This window comes from Protopterus annectens, chromosome 1.part0 (genome assembly GCF_019279795.1).
Source record: "Protopterus annectens isolate FY-2018-M chromosome 1.part0, PAN1.0, whole genome shotgun sequence".
Lineage (NCBI taxonomy): Eukaryota > Metazoa > Chordata > Ceratodontiformes > Protopteridae > Protopterus > Protopterus annectens.
This window is the reverse complement of record NC_056725.1, coordinates 959,503,960-959,521,559: the sequence shown is the minus strand read 5'-3', so window position 1 is coordinate 959,521,559 and position 17,600 is coordinate 959,503,960.

Here is a 17,600-nt window from a genome sequence, read left to right as displayed (position 1 = left end):
GTGGATAGCTTCCCACAAAGATTCAAACACTATCCTAAGGTCAAAGTATACAGAACTACGTAATACAGCCAAGAGACTAACTAAACTAGACAAGTCCAACTATTACAAAATCCTACAGGATAAATATAGCCATAACCCACATAAATTCTGGACCTCCATTAATAGACTATTTCACCCTGGAAAAGCATCCACTCCCACCCCTGTACTGCCAAACAACCAAGATGATATTCCTACTCAATTTAATAAATTATTTATAGAAACAGTTCAAAATCTAGCCAATACCCAGAAAAATAATGATACCCCTATACAATCTTCTACCGCATATAACAGTCATACAAAAAATAACTTCTCTACCTTTTCCCTACAACCAGAGTCCACTAAAATGGTTGCAAACCTCCTTGGGAAGCTAAAACCAACTACACTAGCTGCCAATAAACTCCCTGCAGATTTCCTTCAGATAGCAGCAGACACCATATCCTACCCAGTGTCAATTCCTATTAATAGATCAATCTCAGAACACAAAGTTCCCACCCACTGGAAAATCTCCCATATTGTCGCTCTGCATAAAGGTGGCAACTCCTTAGAGCTAACCAACTATTGTCCAATTGCCATACTATCACCCTTATCAAAAATTCTAGAAAGAGTTGTCCACTTGCAACTAATGCAATATCTTCAACAAAATAAACTACTATCCAACTCCCAACATGGCTTCAGACCCTCCCGCAGCACAACCACTGCCCTTCTATCCTATACCAATACAGTCAATCACTTTAGAAACCAACGTCTTTTTGTATCTTCCATCTTCCTTGACTTATCAAAAGCCTTTGACATGGTTAACCACAATCTGCTCCTCAATACTCTATCTAGTCTGAATATTTGCCCGTCCACCATACTCTGGTTCAACAGCTATTTATCAGAACGGCAACAAGCAGTTCTCTGGCAAGAAAAGCTGTCCCCCCTCTTACCAGTTTCCATAGGAGTCCCTCAGGGATCAATCCTTGGCCCACTGCTGTTCTCCCTCTTCACTAACGACATTTCTTCACTACCCACTGCTACAGTAGTTCAATATGCTGATGACACCACCATAACCTGTGCTGCCCCCAGCATTAAGGAACTACACAACATCACCCAATACAACTTTACCCTAGCAGAAACCTGGTTTACTAAAATACAACTTCTTCTCAACCCAAAGAAAACCAAACTAATACTATTCACCCCTGTCAGATCATCCAACTCGGACTATAACCTCACTATAAACTCCAAAAAAAAATATTCAAATCACACCAACCAACCACACCAAACTACTAGGAGTTGACATTGATAACCACCTAAAGTATGATATCCATATAGCACAAACCATCAAAAAGGTCAACCGAAAACTAGGTTTGCTCTATAGAAATAAAAAGTTCATGACTAATCATACCAAAGCCACTATTGCAAGAAGCCACCTCCTCTCTATCCTTCTCTATGCTTCCCCTATCTTAACTAACCTTCACCTGACTGGACTTCACAAAATGGAATCATGCTACAACAAAATTGCCAAATTTGCAACAGACTCCTCAAATAGATCCCATCACTGTCTTTCCCTAATGCAACTCAAGTGGCTGGAACTTCCTCAGCTACTTAGACTCAATCAAGCCATAGTTGCACATAAACTCTACTACTACCCTGAAAAAACTCCTGCCCTCCAACAACTAATTAAGCCCTGCACTACCACTAGAGCCCTGAGATCTAGCAACCAAAATCTCATTCAAGTAATTCGACATAAAAATGAAGCAGGTAAATCTCTCTTTGCCTGCACAACAGCACAAACTTGGAACTCACGCCCAAACAATATAACCAGCACTACTTCTTGCACCCATTTCAAACACATCTTGAAATCCTACTATTCTAATATCTGGCTCTGCCCTTGCTATAACCCAGGGTAGCAACATCTATGCTCAGTTGCAAGGACTATGCTACACTACATTTTCCTTTACTGAACTCTACTGCTATTCCACAGATTCATACTAACATTTCATCAATCTAATAGCAGTAAACATTCCAACACTTGTACTGTTCTGTACTATATCCCTTACCTGAAAAACACTCTAATCCGTTTCTAGACTAACATAATACCTAACAGAGCTTATCTTACTCTCATCCTACCTATATCCTATTTTATGCCACTATGGGCATTTATTTACTTCTCAGTTATACTAAAGCATAAATGTATTACAACTTTATACTTACTAATATTTCTACAAAAAAAAAAAAAAAAATTATATATATTTGTATTATTTGTACTAATTGTATATTCTACTAGAGTACCGACTGTATATTCTACTAGAGTTATTACATGCCATGTAAATGGTCCTCTGTACTACTTATAAATGTTAAGAATTGTTTTGTACTGTTTTAATCTAATATTGTATTGTATCATGGAGCTTTTCTCCCCGGGCCTCCGCTGAAAATGGACCTGTGTCCAGTCGGTATTTCCCGGTTAACAAAAATAAAATAAAATAAATGTCGAGAAGCACTCAGACTCTGGCAGTGGGTGATCTCTTCCCAGCATTTTCTGATAGCAACGCACACCCCTGGGAAGTCCAACGTTAATAGCGGACAGGCTGAGCAGAGCAATCCTCATGCCTCACGAGTGGTCTCTCAATCTGACAGTGGCGGACCAAATCTTCCGCAAATGGGGTTAGCATTGCTGCGACCTATTCGCCACCCCCTTCAACAGCAAGTGCAACAGTTTCTTTTCTCTCCTCCCTCTTCCAGGATACTCCCCCAGAGACGCTCTAATTCACGATTGGCCTCAGGGACTTCTTTATGCATCACTCCATTTCCCCTCATTCCCAAACTAATACAGAAAGCTACCGCACTGGGATGCAAGATGATTCTCATTGCCCCCTACTGGCCTCGACAAATTTGGTTTCCATTCCTGCATCATCACCTCCTGGAGCAGCCCTGGACCCAGTACCAGACCTCCTGATCCATCAGTCGGGTGGGCTGCACCAATCCCTTCAGTCTCTCAACCTCACTGCTTGGTTGCTCCACTTCCAACCTTAGCCAGGCTTCCGAACATTTCCCAGTCATCTTATCTTCATATTATTATTATATTATTCATATTATTATTCATTTTATTAGCATGAAATCATCTTATCTTCGCATAAGTCTACCACCAGAAAAACTTATGCTAGTAATTGGAAACATTTCTCTTGCTGGGCAGAGTCTAAAAATATAGATCCCCTTTCAGCCCCTGTCCACTACGTTTTAGATTTCTTAGCGGAACTTTTTCAGGCTGGGTCCTCTTCTGCCAACATTAGAGTTCAGTTAGCCGCAATTTCAAATTTTCATACAGGCCTATCTGAAACTAGTATTATGTCCCATAAGCTTTGCAAAGCTTTTCTTAAAGGGACTACTTTGCTCAGACCCCCAGTAAGAGATCACCCGCCTCCGTGGGATCTTAATTTGATCTTGACTTCCCTAATATTGCCCCCCTTTGAACCCACAGCTTCATGTTCCTTGAAGTTTCTTTCTTGGAAACCCCTCTTTCTTGTGGCAATTACTTCAGCTAGAAGAGTTTCTGAAGTCCAGGCCCTTTGTGTTCGCCCTCCTTATTTAGTTTTCCATAATGACAGAGTTTCGCTCAGGACTAATCCCTCCTTACTTCCAAAGGTACCTTCTGAGAGTAATCTGAATCAGTCCATTGATCTTCTGGTCTTCTTCCCAAATTATTCCAACAAAGCTGAACATAAATTACATCAGTTGGATGTTCATAGACAATTACGTTTCTACTTGCATAGGATTAAATAAATTAGAAAATCAGATCAGCTCTTTCTGTCCTATGCTGAAGGTAAACAAGGTCTACCAGTGTCTAAAGTAACTCTGTCTAGGTAGTTGACTTCTATTATTACTTTGATTTATCAATTGAGGAACAAACAGCTCCCTGCTAAACCAAAAGGCCACCCTACTAGGGCTTTAGCTACTTCTGTAGCTTTTCAGGCAAGATTACCAATGGAAGCCATTTGTGCGGCAGCTACATGGGCCACTCCCCATACATTCATTTCTCATTATAAGCTGGATGTGTCCTCTAGGAGCAGAGCTGATTTTAGCTCCACTGTGCTGAATAGTCTGTTCCGATGAGCCACCCAGGACTGAGGTGCTAGGGACGCTGTCCCAACCAGCAAGAATGAAGGCGAGATAGACAACTTAACATTAAGAAGTTATGTACCTACCATAACGTTCCTTGTTAGTCTTCTTCTCGCCTTCTTTCTTGCATCCCACCCTCCGTCCCCCTATCCTAATAGACCGAGAAGGAATTCTTAGTAAATATCAATAGTAATGGAATGAAAAATGTAATATTTGCCACAAATATATAACTTTTTTAAGTTTTATTTTTCACATCTTTAGACAATTCCTTTTAGAACTGCTCCTCAAAAATTAATAGTGAAGACTTTTCTGAAGAATACAAGAAAATAATATTAAAATCCACATATAAAACTACATCTTCATTATATTGGAAAATTTTCACTTGGAAATTCTTACGCAGAGCTTTTGTCACTCCTGAGTAAATGCTGGTGATGTGATGTGATTCTGAATAACAGCTGTTTGGAAGCATATAGTATATGAATGTGAAGTCACCCCCCCCCCCTTTTTGGAAAGAAAATCACGTCATTCAAGCTATATGGTCAGATGGATGTAATATTTCTAAATCTTTAGTCAAATGCTCAGATTCATGAGATAATTCCAAAAACCCAGGTGCCTCTTCTTTGGTCTCTTCTTGCTATAACCAGAAGAGTAATTAATAAAAATTGGAAAAGTAAAGTTACCCCCCTCCCCGTGTTGAATTTATTAATATGGCAAAAATTATTTGCAGTAGTGAATTGCATACTATAAAGATGAGAACTTCTAATATTATACATGCATGTAAATCTTGGCTTAAAGACTTGCTTGAAAAATATTATGTATAATTTTGCTGTATTGATCAGTTGTGGACCTGTGTAAATAGGTTTGTTTGTTTATTGTTTTAAAACCAAATTTAAAAAAAATCAGAGAGAAAATATGTGTAGGGCACATGGCCTCATTGCAGATTCCTCTGTGGAGAATAAGGAAGTGTTGGCTTCAAGGGTTACATGGCGGTTGTAAAAGATTATATTGCCTGCAGAAGTGAGATATGCCATCAGTAACCATACCTCTCAACCTCTTAGCACAAGAAATCTGGACAAAGCCTGATGTAATGGGAGGACGAAAGCCCAAAAATAGGGACACATTTTAAATATTGCTCTTGTAAACTTATATAGTTGCTAGAATAACAGGATTTGTGCTGGCACACATTTTTTCTAGGACTAATCCTTAGATCATTCCAGTGATTCATCAAAAAACATTTTTATGAGAAACACACCTATGAGTCAAATATCTGGACATTCTGAGAGAATCTGTATAGTTGAGAGGTATGGTATCAATAACTCATATTGCACCCTGTATCCCTACAGCAAGTTACTGGGCATATTCTGTGGGATCTGTTTTTAAATAAAAATTCCTTGATGGATGAAAGTACCACTTTCCATGCTTGGCTTTCACTCCTAGGATGATCATATTAATTCTGTAAGCAATGAGCAAATTGGGTTGGTAGAGGGAGAAGCTTGATGGTCACTAAGAGCAGGAACAAAAAATAAGCAAAAAAAAAAAGGATAATCATTACCAGCCTTTCTGACAGTAGATATATTTTCTGTATACAGTTCACTGTACCCTCTGGATGGTTTCCTACAATTTAAATATTTTGGAAGAAGACAGCAGACGTCTAGCGTCAGAAACAATTCAGGCCTAATCAGTTTCTAAAGCTGCACTACAGGTGGTCCCCAACATCCTCGGCGGTATCAATCTGGTGCAAATTAATATTTCTTCCTGGGAGTTGAAGGTGCCTACAGCTTTACAAGACATTCCTAGCATTTTATTACAGCATTCACAAGTAGATGATACAACTGCTAGTAGCTCTGCCACTCCCTCACCAACAGACATTTTTCCAGTCCTGGCACTTGGAAAGCTGATGACTGATAGACTGGTACCTGCCCACCTCCTACATTTTTTTATTACAAGAAGTTTGTAGAGGTGTATATTGGCAGTGAAAGAATTTTGTCACCTTCTAGTTCCAAGCTTATAACAGAAGTTATTCTTTGAATCAGAATTTTTTATTGCAAGCATGATAGGGCAGAACATTTAAAAAGTGCATTTGAAAAGAAACAATCTTACATGAGCAGAAAAAGCTGAACAAACATAAGACTAAGGGAGGGAATGCATGATGTTCTTTGTGTTTCACTGTTACAGTCCTCACATATGGGGATATCCGGCTCCCGGTAGCCCTCAGTCGGCCTGAATACCAGAGTCATTTGTATATGATGTCGGCTGCCGCCAGTTGTAAAACTGATGTCAGTACTTCAGGTATAAAGGGAGGCAGCCAACGCCATTTCCTTAGTCGTTCTTGCCGCAGAGCCCAAAGCAGATGCAATTCACACTAGTGCCTGTCGGCCGTTTACCTTCATTTTGCTTTCTGACTACCAAGTTGAAGACGCCTTCAGATAAGTACCCCGTTGGGGACCCTCTTTTCTTGCGTTAATGAATGTCGGATAAAGTTAATAACTGTCTTGCCTGTGGAAAACAGATTCTGCACAGAGATTTCCATTCCTATTGTATAACTTATTTGGGCCTTGAGCACAACGTCCCCAACTGTGATCTCTGTGCTTCCTTTAACCAGCGTACCATACGCCGTAGAGCTAAGATTTTGTATAAGCATTTCAGAGTCTGACCTAAGTTCATCGGCATTGCATCTTCTGGTCTCCCGACTTCGGATATGCCTAGGAAATGCAAAGACAAGGACCGCGACAGGCCTAGGGTTAAATGTACTGATGATGCATCAGTGAAATTGGTCATCAGCACAGCGGTACTCAGTGAGGCACTTTCGCAGCCCCTGCAGTCCACAGATTTTCAGCCACAAACTTCTGCAGAGACCTTTATGGAGTCCTCCATGCCACAGGCTGTTATTTTGTCTTCAGACCCTCAGCCTGTCGCTGCCTGAGATGGGTCCGGAGCTGCTTTGCAGGCACCTGCTTCTGACCCCTCTTCTTCTCGACGAGACCAGAACCAGACCAACTACCTTATTTCAGATTTCTGCTGTTGCTAGGCCTCCAGAGTCCCTCCAGATTGCTAGTAAACCTTCCAGCTACAAAACCTACTCACAAGCAGCTGTCAGCCTCCCCTCCTGTACCTCAGTCCCAGATGGTTAAGATGGCTGGTGATCTTTCCCTGATTAGGGGCTCTCACCCCCCCCCTTCAAAGAGGACTAGTGTATTATCTCCTGATGTTTTGTCTGTCTCAGTTTTTGAGATTTCCAGTATGTCTGCTGGTGAAGAAGGAAATTCTCAACTTTTTTCTGGCTTTGAGGATTCTGATGCTGGAGACTCTATCCCTTCTGCCTCCCCTCCAGAGGATTTTTCCTTTGGTGATACTTTGAATACTCTTAGGAAGCATTTTAAATGGGAATGTCAGGATTTTCCACAGTCCAAGAAAAGAATTAGGGAATTTTTAGATTTGCCACAGCATAAGCCTCTGGCTATACCTCCAGTTTTGGAAGTTGTGGATTATGTTTTCATGGAAATTCTGTTCCTCCTGCCCCCAGTAAACCAGATTGGTATTACAGGGTTCCTGAATCTCATCAATTCCTTTTTAAAAACCCTACTGCTGATCCAGAAATTATTTCTCAAGGCCCCAAAGGTGTTAAGGCTACTATTGCTAAAAACCCTATGCCTTCTGATAATGAATCTAGGGCCTTGGACAGGTGGGGTAAAAAAAGTCTATACTTCTGCAACTCTTGCCATTAGATCCGTGAATTGTCTCTTTCACATGCTTAAGTATCAGCAGCATATGTTGGAGGCTATTAAGGCTAAACTTGGTAATATTCCTTCCATGATGGAGAACAAAGATTTACAAGTCTTACTGAATTCTGCCACTTTAGTTAATAAGCATTCACTTCATTGTGGTTTTGACACTTTGTATGTTTCCTGCAGAGCAGCAGCCACTGGTTCCATAATTAGAAGGCATGCTTGCCTCAGGGAGCAGCCTCTTTCTGAACCAGTTAAATCTAAATTGCTGGATGTTCCTTTGCACAAGGACAATCTTTTTGGTAATAAAACTGAGGAGGTACTTAAGAAGTTGGAGGACAGGGCAAAATCTATGCAAGCTGTAAAATATTTCCTTCAAGCTCAGCCTCCTCGGTTTAGTAGGCATTATCCTTCCAAGAATTGGTCTTTCCCTGATCCTGGCAAGCAGGGTCGCTCTAGGCCTAGGGGTTTCAGATCTTCCAGAGGGCAGGCTTCTGCCCCTCAAAGGACTAAATAATGGCATTCTTCTACTATTAAATCAGGGAGTTCTAAGCAAGCTTCCCAAAGCAAACATTCTCAATGGCTCTGGCCTTCTACTACCTACCTCTGCAGACCCTGGGTTTCCTTTGGGGGAAGGTTAGCCAGGTTAGCAGAGGTATGGTTTACCATCACAGATAACAAATGGGTGCTTGATATAGTAAACCAAGGTTACAAGTTTTACTTTAATACCTTCCCTGTTTTACAAGGATATCCAGACATTCCCAGACGTCTCAGGGCAGAGGTAGAAACTCAAATTTCTTCTCTACTGACTATGGGGGCTATAGAGCCAGTTCCTGCAAATCAGGCAGACCTAGGTTTTTATTAAAGTTTTTTCTGTTACCCAAGAAAGGGGGCGCCTGGCACCCTATTCAGGATCTGTCCATTCTAAACACTTTTCTGGTGATTCCCAAATTCAAGATGCTCATCCTTCAACAATTACTACCAATGCTGGGCAAGGATTCATGGCTGGTAACTTTGGATCTCAAGGAGGCTTATCTGCACATCCCAATAAGGGAAAGTTGCAGGCAGTTCCTTTGCTTCAGGGCTGGGGAGCAACACTTTCAATTCTCTGCATTGCCCTTTGGCTTACCTACTGCTCCCAGAGTGTTTACAAAGTGCCTGGCTCCAGCCATTGTATTTTGCAGGCAGGCAAACATTCAAATTTATCCTTACCTGGACGTCCCATTCAAGCAAATTCCCCAGAGCAACTAGAAAAGGATTTGGATTTTGTGAAGAGCATTCTTTGGGTTACACTCAACGAAAAGAAGTCAAAGTTGGTTCCTTCAAGGGAGATTGTTTTCCTGGGAGCAAGTCTGAATACAGCCACCCAGATGGTATTCCATCCTCAACAGAAGGAAGATCTTTCCGCTTACTTCATGAACTTAGCAAGCATGACCCAGCTCTCCGCAAGGTAATTCCTGCAAGCACTGGGGTTCATGGCTTCATGTATTTTGATGATCCCATATGCAAGGCTGCATATGAGAAAACTTCAATGGTACCTCAAGAATCTTTGGTGTCAACACACACAGGACTTAGATTTGATTCTTCCCTTGATTCTCTGTCTACAAATGGAGTTCCTCTGGTGGGCGACAGCCTGTTCTCAGAACAAGAGTCTGCCTTTTCGCCCACTGCTTGCCGGCCAGACTCTCACCACAGACACCTCAGATGTTGCAGCTCATCTGGAGGGCAGGGGCATACAGGGGATTTGGATCACCCAGCAGATTCATCTGCACATAAACTTGAAAGAATTGATGGCAGTGCAGCAGGCCTTGCTGGCTTTCAAGTACCTACTCTACCCTGGGACTCTGCTGATCAGGACAGACAATACCACAGTCATGTGGTACATCAACAAGGAAGTTGGGACTCACTCGTAGCCCTTGTGCAGACAAAGCATGAAACTATGGTCCCTAGCAGCATCAATGAGCTTACATCTAATAGCCTAGCATCTTCCAGGGAGGCTAAACTCCTTGGTGGATCAATTGAGCAGACATGTTCTGGATCCTCACAAATGGCAACTGAACAGGGGCATTTTCTATCGCATCATTCATCTTTGGGGCATCCCACAAGTGGATCTTTTCTCCTCTCACACCAATCATCTCCTTCCAACCTTCTGCACCAGGGAGTTTCACAACAAAGCTTGGAGGGTGGATGCGTTGTCCTTCCCATGGACACATCTCTCAGTTTATGCATTCCCTCCTCTGCCTCTTCTTCCCAGAGTGCTACTGAAGATAAGGGACGAAAAACCAAAGGCTATTCTAATAGCTCCTGATTGGCCCAGGCAGCACTGGAATCCCCTCCTTCGCAGCCTTTCCCAGGCTCAGACTTGGCATCTTCCCCTGGTACCAGATCTGTTGGTTCAGGGAGGGGGAAAGTTTCTTCATCCTCATCTTCAAACTCTGCATTTAATTGCCTGGCTAATACTTTAAATCTTTCCTAACAAGTGGTTGAAGTTCTTCATGAGGCCAGGAAGCCTAGCACAAGAAAATTCTATGCAGATAAATGGAAAATATTTTGCTCTTGGATGCTAGCTAAAGGAGAAGACTCTTCTCATCCTTCTCTTTCACTCATTCTTGACTACCTTGCAGGATAGCTTAATGGTGGACTTTCCTTTTCTTCAATCAAAATTCCCACTTCAGCAATTTCAGCTCATTGTTCTTTTGAGCAATCCACTTTTTTCTCACCCCTTGATGAAGCAGTTCCTGAGGGGAGCTACTAATCTTAGACCTCCCAGAAGAGCTCCTACGCCTATTTGGGATCTTACTTTTGTCCTGGAAAAACTTACTCTGCCTCCCTTTGAACCAGCTGCCTCTGCAGATTTGAAGTTTCTGTCCTGGAAGACTGCTTTCCTTTTTAGCTATTACTTCAGCTAGAAGGGTATCTGAGCTGCAAGCCTTAATGGCAGTAGAACCTTTCATTATTTTTCACTCAGATCGGGTTTCTCTGAGAACCACTCCCTCCTTTATGCCTAAGGTGGTTTCCAGTTTAACCCTTAACCAGTCTATTCACCTACCTACATTTTTCAACAATCCCCAAAATAAAGGGGAAAGCATTCTGCACTCTCTTGATGTGCATAGACAGCTTAGATTTTACTTGCACAGGACTAAATCCTTTCGAAAATTTGTACAGTTATTGGTTAGTTTTGCTTCTGTGGCTCAGGGTAAAGCTATTTCAAAACAAAACCATCTCCAAATGGATTGCTCACTGTATTCACTTTTGTTACCTGCAGCATGGGAAGGTTCCCCCTCAGGGTATTAGGACCCATTCTACTAGAGCAGCCTCTACCTCGGCAGCCTTTCTGGGAGGTGTGTCTACTAAGGACATTCTAGAAGCAGCTACTTGGTCTTCTGTTCATACTTTCACAAAGCATTACAATCTACCTCTGTTTTCTAAATCCGGGGCTGGTTTTGCCTTTGTAGTTTTGCAGGGCCTCCTTACCAACCCTTAATCTATTATCCTTCCTCTCCCCTTTGTCTTCTTACAGGGCTTTGGGAATCAACCCATATGTGAGGACTGCAACAGTGAAACACAAAGAACAGTACAATTGTGTACACTTACCATAAATGTAGATGTTCGAGCGTATTCACTGTTGTAGTCCTGGTTTCCCACCGTCCATTCCCCCTTTTTTCCTAAGGCACAGACTATAGATTTTTATTTTCTGTATGACATGTCCAGGGTGCTACCATTCCTGGGTTAGCCTTCTTTTGGGGGCTCCTGACAGTTAAGGCAAGAAAAACTGAGGAAATGGCATTGGCTGCCTCCCTTTATACCGGACGTACTGACATCAGTTTTACAACCGGTGGCAGCCAACGTCATATACCAAGGACTCTGGTATTCTGGCCGACAGAGGGCTACCAGGAGCTGGATAACCCCATATGTGAGGACTGCAACAGTGAATAAACTCTAACATCTGCATTTATGGTAAGTGTGCACAACTGTACTTTCTTGCTCAGTTAGGAGAGAAATAGACAGCACTCTGACCATGAATCTCCTCTCAACCTCTTTACATACTGGGAGGCATACTCTCCTATTTCAAACAAAACATGTCTGACAGTTGCCACAGAGGATTAATGAGCTGTTAAGCTGTTTCATGTGGTTCAGTGGTTGATTTCCTCTGTCTCCTTTGCCTACATGTGTGACTGAGCAAGTCAGTTAACCAGAAAAATATTTCTAGGTTCATAGGTGTGTACTAGGCTAATGGCCCTGGAGCCTTTATAAGCCTAGCCCATAGGATTACCCTGGCATCGTGCCACCTGACCTTAGTTCCCAGTGCCTGTATTGAGTAGAGTCACTGGAGTTATCCCCAGGGTGAATTTTCTATTTCCCATCCATCCATTCATTAAGATTTCTCTTGAAGAAAGCATGATAGGGCAGAACATTTAAAAAGAGTTGATGCTGAAAAACGTCCATGGAGATCAGTACTGTACCCTGGTAAACAAACACAAATAAATAAAAAACAGCATATTTGTTAGAAAGGACTTCTGAAAGTCCTGAAAGGTGTATTATAAAAAGTATTTATTTATTTTTACCACAGACATGCTACCCAACCCCCACCCCCAGGCAGGCCCTGATGATGATGATAATCTGTGATATTGGTGTCTGTCAGGAAAAACAGAATCCCTTGAGATACCACAGTTTTGGTCTTTGACAGCAAAATCTCAGAATCACATACTAGTGATTCTAGAGTGTCACACTTAAACTTGTTACCCCACATTTCAAGGCTGGCTATAAAATAAAATTCAGAATCTTTCCATCCTTAACAGGTAAGAGGCTATCCTTAACTCGACAGAAAAGCCTTATTTTAGGTCAGTTTTTCATTCATGTAGCCCAGAAAAGAAATCTGTATTAGTCTTCTTAAAAGCCTTGGTTTACATATCTTCCTCAGTATTAATGGTTCCTCTAACTGGCTAAATGAGGAAATTCCACCCCCCCCCCCAAAAAAAAAAATTAAGACCACCACTGTTACCTACTAGAACATGTGACGACCTTTATCTTAGTCAGAAGGAAACTTCTGTAGTGGGAACAACAAACAGGGAGGAGAGCCTGCTCTTCTCAACATTGCAGGTTGGCTGTGATAGCATGAGACCTATGTCCACAGTCTGCATTTGCACACCATTTACACTTCCTTTAACCAGAATGTTCTAGCAAATCACTTAAGTATGTCTATGAGTGGCAGCTGGACTGAAACATTTTACATTTAGCAGTACATAGAGACCCCTGAAGATGTCTTTGTTTACCCCTCAAGGCGATCATTAAGTGAAAAAAAAGTCTGGTCCAGAAACCCATGTAGGTCCAGTGTTGAGGAACACATTATTTATTTACATATTGGCTCTTGATTTCCAGGAAAGTCTGACTGGGGAGGTGCTCATTTTCAGTAGAGGAGCAGAAAAAATCTCCAAAGTATTACAAAAACATTTTAAAAACCACAGTTTTACAATCTTCAAAAAATAACACAAAAACATCTACACTTTAAATAATTATACCAAATTAGGCATAAAGTGAAAACATTGGTTAAGTATAGCCAGTTCATAGGTTGGTACTAGGCTATCGGCCCTAGGGCCTATACAAGCCTAGCCATAAAAATTCCCTGGCTATTTCTTTCCACAGTATTTACTTCCCTGGACCCCTGTCTAGCAGGGCAACTGATGTGATCCCTGGGGTGAATTTCCTATCTCCCATCCAATCATCAAGGTTCCTTTTGAAGAGGGCCAAAGAGTCGCACTGCTTGACATGTATGGGCAGTCTATTCCAGAGTCTGGGGAGTCTCTGGGTGAGGAACCTATCCCTCCAGCATGTTTTGTTTATTGTGATGACAAGGTTTAGATCCTTGGAGCATGTGTCTCTGAGTGATTGGGATTTCTTTAAGTGTAGTATGTCCAACAGCTCTGGGCTTGACATGGCCTTGTATGTTAAGTAGAGATCGCCTTTGAATAGACGATATGGGACTGAGTATAGGTGGAGTTTTTTAAGACGGTCAGCATATGGCATCTGCTTTAGCCCTGTGATTCTTTTAGTGAGAATTTTTTGCGGCCTTTCCAGTTGTTGCAGATGCCTTCAGAGGTACATACCAAATGGGGCATTGTATTCTATAATGGGTCTAATGAGGGATGAGTACAGTGGGACAATGACCTCCTTTTATCTGGATGAAAAGTCCTTACTGATGAGCTGTGCCACATAGAAGGATTTCCTGACTGTTGTGGCGATGTGGTTATAGAAGGTGAGACCACTGTCCACCTGTGTCCTTAAGTCTCTTATCACACTTTCGGTAGTGTACAGCCACCTAAGTGGTAATTCATGGGTACATGTTTCTTCCCAAAGGGGATAACTATACATTTCTTGGCAATGAGCTTGAGCCATGGCTCTGGCACCAAGCATCTGTTTCTGTAAGGCCCTTTTGTATAGAATATCCACATCATTTGGGGATTCAGTAATGGCTACCAGTTTGCAGTCATCTGCGAACTTTGTTTGCCAAAGCCCCTTAGTGTTGGCCTGTACTTCAGATAAGTAGATGTCAAACAAGTGTGGTCCCATGACTTATCCCTGAGGTACTCCACTTGTCTGGAGCTGGATTTTGAGTCCGCTACTTTTGCAGTGTGGGTTCTGTCAGTAAGCCAGTTGGCAACCCATCGAGTGACGTAGGGATTAATGCCCAGCTTAGTAAGTTTATCTGATTCCAGAGTGGGGGATGGTGTTGAAGGCCTTGGCAAGATCCAGATAGGCTGTGTAGACCACCTTACCCTTGTCCACTGCTCTGGAGACTGATTCAAAGAAGTCAGTCAGGTTCAGGAGACAAGATCGGCTCTTTACGAAATAAAAGGTAAGTTACTACAATACAAACAAGATTTGGAATATGACGTGAGAGAAAAAAACAGGGTTATGGCATATTTAGAAAAAGAGTCAGGGGAGAGAAATTGAAGTAAGGAAGTGAGTGAAGAAGGGAGAGTTAGGAGGTGTAAGGTATGAATAGGTACTTGTTCATATCTCAGGATATAGTTTATCCTGAGTTTGAGCAAGAACATAGGCAGATTTTGTCTAGGAAGTCTTTCAGAATAGTTTTAAAACATAGGAGGGAGGGTATTAACCAGACAGATACAGATAAAAAGTTCTAGGCCTTAGCAACATGGTATGATTACAGACCCTGTCCAGCAGATTTGATAGGTTTGTGGACAGAAAGGAGTTTTTCATCACTCGATCATTGATTGGGAACAGTTGTGTAGAATTTTATTTAGTGCTAGAAAAGCAGATGGATGCTGGATAATTGTATAGGTGGTACAATGTTCTGGATATGCTAATTGATTTGTTAGTTCTAATCAATTTAAGCTTTTTAATGCTATACAGTGGTGGATTCTAAAAGGGGTATATGCTGCAAATTTAGCCAGTTTATTATAGCATTGTTCAAGTTGTGATTTTTGTGATGCCTAGTGGTTAGTAAGGATGGGAGTTTCATAAAAGTATGAGAAGAACAGTTAAGTAGTGGTATGTATAATTTTACTTGTGTCAGTGAGAAAGTGGTTTTGTCTCTGTAAAGCATCCCTAGTTTTTGTTGACTTTTTTTTTTTTTTTTTTTTACTCAGTTTTGTGTATGCAGGGCAAATTAAGATTGTCATCAATGTTATCCCTAATAATTTGCTGTGAGAAGTGATTTCAATGGTTGTATTATTAAGAGAGAGGATTTTAATTTTTCTTTTTCATGAGAACGGGATTTCGGACGAAAAAGTAGTTTGTTTTTTTGGGGGTTGAGCATGAGTTGTGAGTTGCAAACAATGTTTCAGTGTCTGCTAAAGCTTCCTGAGTAATTTTTTGAGATATGCCAGGTTGGCAGATGTGCATAAGTGTGTGAACTCACCCTCATAATGTTTTATGGAGGCCTGTTGTGTGGGACTGTGAAGGGTGTTAGTGAGAATGGTAAGGAGGAGAAGGCCAAGGATAGCACCTTGTGGTACACTGGTGGTGACTGGGAGGTATGGAGAGAGAGTGGAATGCCATTTTACTGACTGACACCTATTGTACAGACAGCATTTGAACCAAAGAAGGGTGGATTATGATAGACCTAGTGAGGACATTTGATGAAGATATTTTCTGTGTCACTCTGCTAAGTGAAGGTGGAACCATTGACCACCAGCTTGACACTTACGCTTTTTAGGTTTTAGACAGCTGTAGAAGGCCTTGTCATCTTAACCTCATAATTGGCCTTGTTGGACATAATTAGTCCTCCTAGTTTCCTATGTACTTTAATTAGAGAGCTCTTATCATTATGGGAGTTGTGCTTCCTGATTTTAGCTATGACTTTTTTCCTTTTGTTAAACATGTGCTTTAGGTTAGGATTTCACCAGTTTTTTTTTTTTTTTTTTTAAGTTTGTTTTGGATTTACATCTAGTAGGTCCAGTAGCCTCTAAACAGCCATTTACATGGTTGTACATGGTCTCTGTGAACAATTCCTCATAGGTTGTTGTGAACTTAAGGCTGGGGGGACAATGAAGCTTGATAAACTATCACTTACTAGGTGTAGTTTGCTTTGGAATAATTTCTAATTACCAGGTTGATTTTTATTTTGAAGGAGATGGCTTTGCAGTCTGACCTCACCAGTTACGACTTGATAGAGGGGTTCAGCACTCTCCCATATTGGCGAGAACCAGGTCCAGTATGTTTGAACCTCTGGTGGGTCTGTGCAGTATCTGGTCAAGGGTATTTGTGTTAATAAAACGTTCAGGAATCATTGTGCCTGTGAGTATGAGGCAATGTATGTTTCCAAGTTTATAGAGGGGTAGTTAACGTCTCCCATGAATAGGCTATTTGGTTTAATGGTGAATGTCTCCAGTAAGTCTAGTTATGAGCTATGGGATTCTAGGGACATGGGAGATGACCTATAGCTTGCTAGGATATGGACTTTGTTTACTTTGTGAGTGAATAAATTCCAGGCATCATCCTGTTTAACCAACATGGAGTTATGCTTGTTGCTAATATAGATTGAGACTCTTCCACCTTTTGTCTCTGTCTGTGTAGCCAGTGGTCTAAATGGGCATTGCACTGATGAAGTTCTTTATGTGGCTTTAAACCATGTTTCGGTTACAGCACAGATGGCTATATTCTTCACAGTGAGGAGAGCCTGCAGGGTGTGGAGTTTCTTGTTTAGGCTCCTAGCATTGAGCAGTAACACCTTTAGGATTCATAGGTTCATAAGTAGGTACTAGGCTATTGGCCCTAGGGCCTATATAAGCCTAGCCAAATGGTACCCTGGCTTTTGCCAATGAAGAAAATTATTTTCCTGTGCCCCTGTCAAGCAAAGCCACAGAAGTGATCCCCGGGATGAACTTCCTATCTCCCATCAAGTCATCAAGATTTTTATTGAAGAGTGCTAATGAGGAGCTTTGTTTGATATAGATAGGTAGTTTGTTCCAGAATATGGGAAGTCTCTGGGACAGGAATCTATCCCTCCAGCATGTTCTGTTTATTGTGGTGACAAGGTTTAGGTCCCTAGAGCATGTAGCTCAGAGGGATTGGGATTTCTTTACGTGGAGCATGTCCAACAGCTCTGGGTTTGACATAGCTTGTATGTTAGGCAAAGATCTCATCTGAGTAGGTGGTATGCGACAGAGTAAAGCTGGAGTTTTTTGAGACGGCCTGCATAGGGCATCTGTTTGAGGCTGGTAATCCTCTTTGTGAGGTATTTCTGTGGCCTTTCCAGTTGTTGTAGATGTCTTGTGA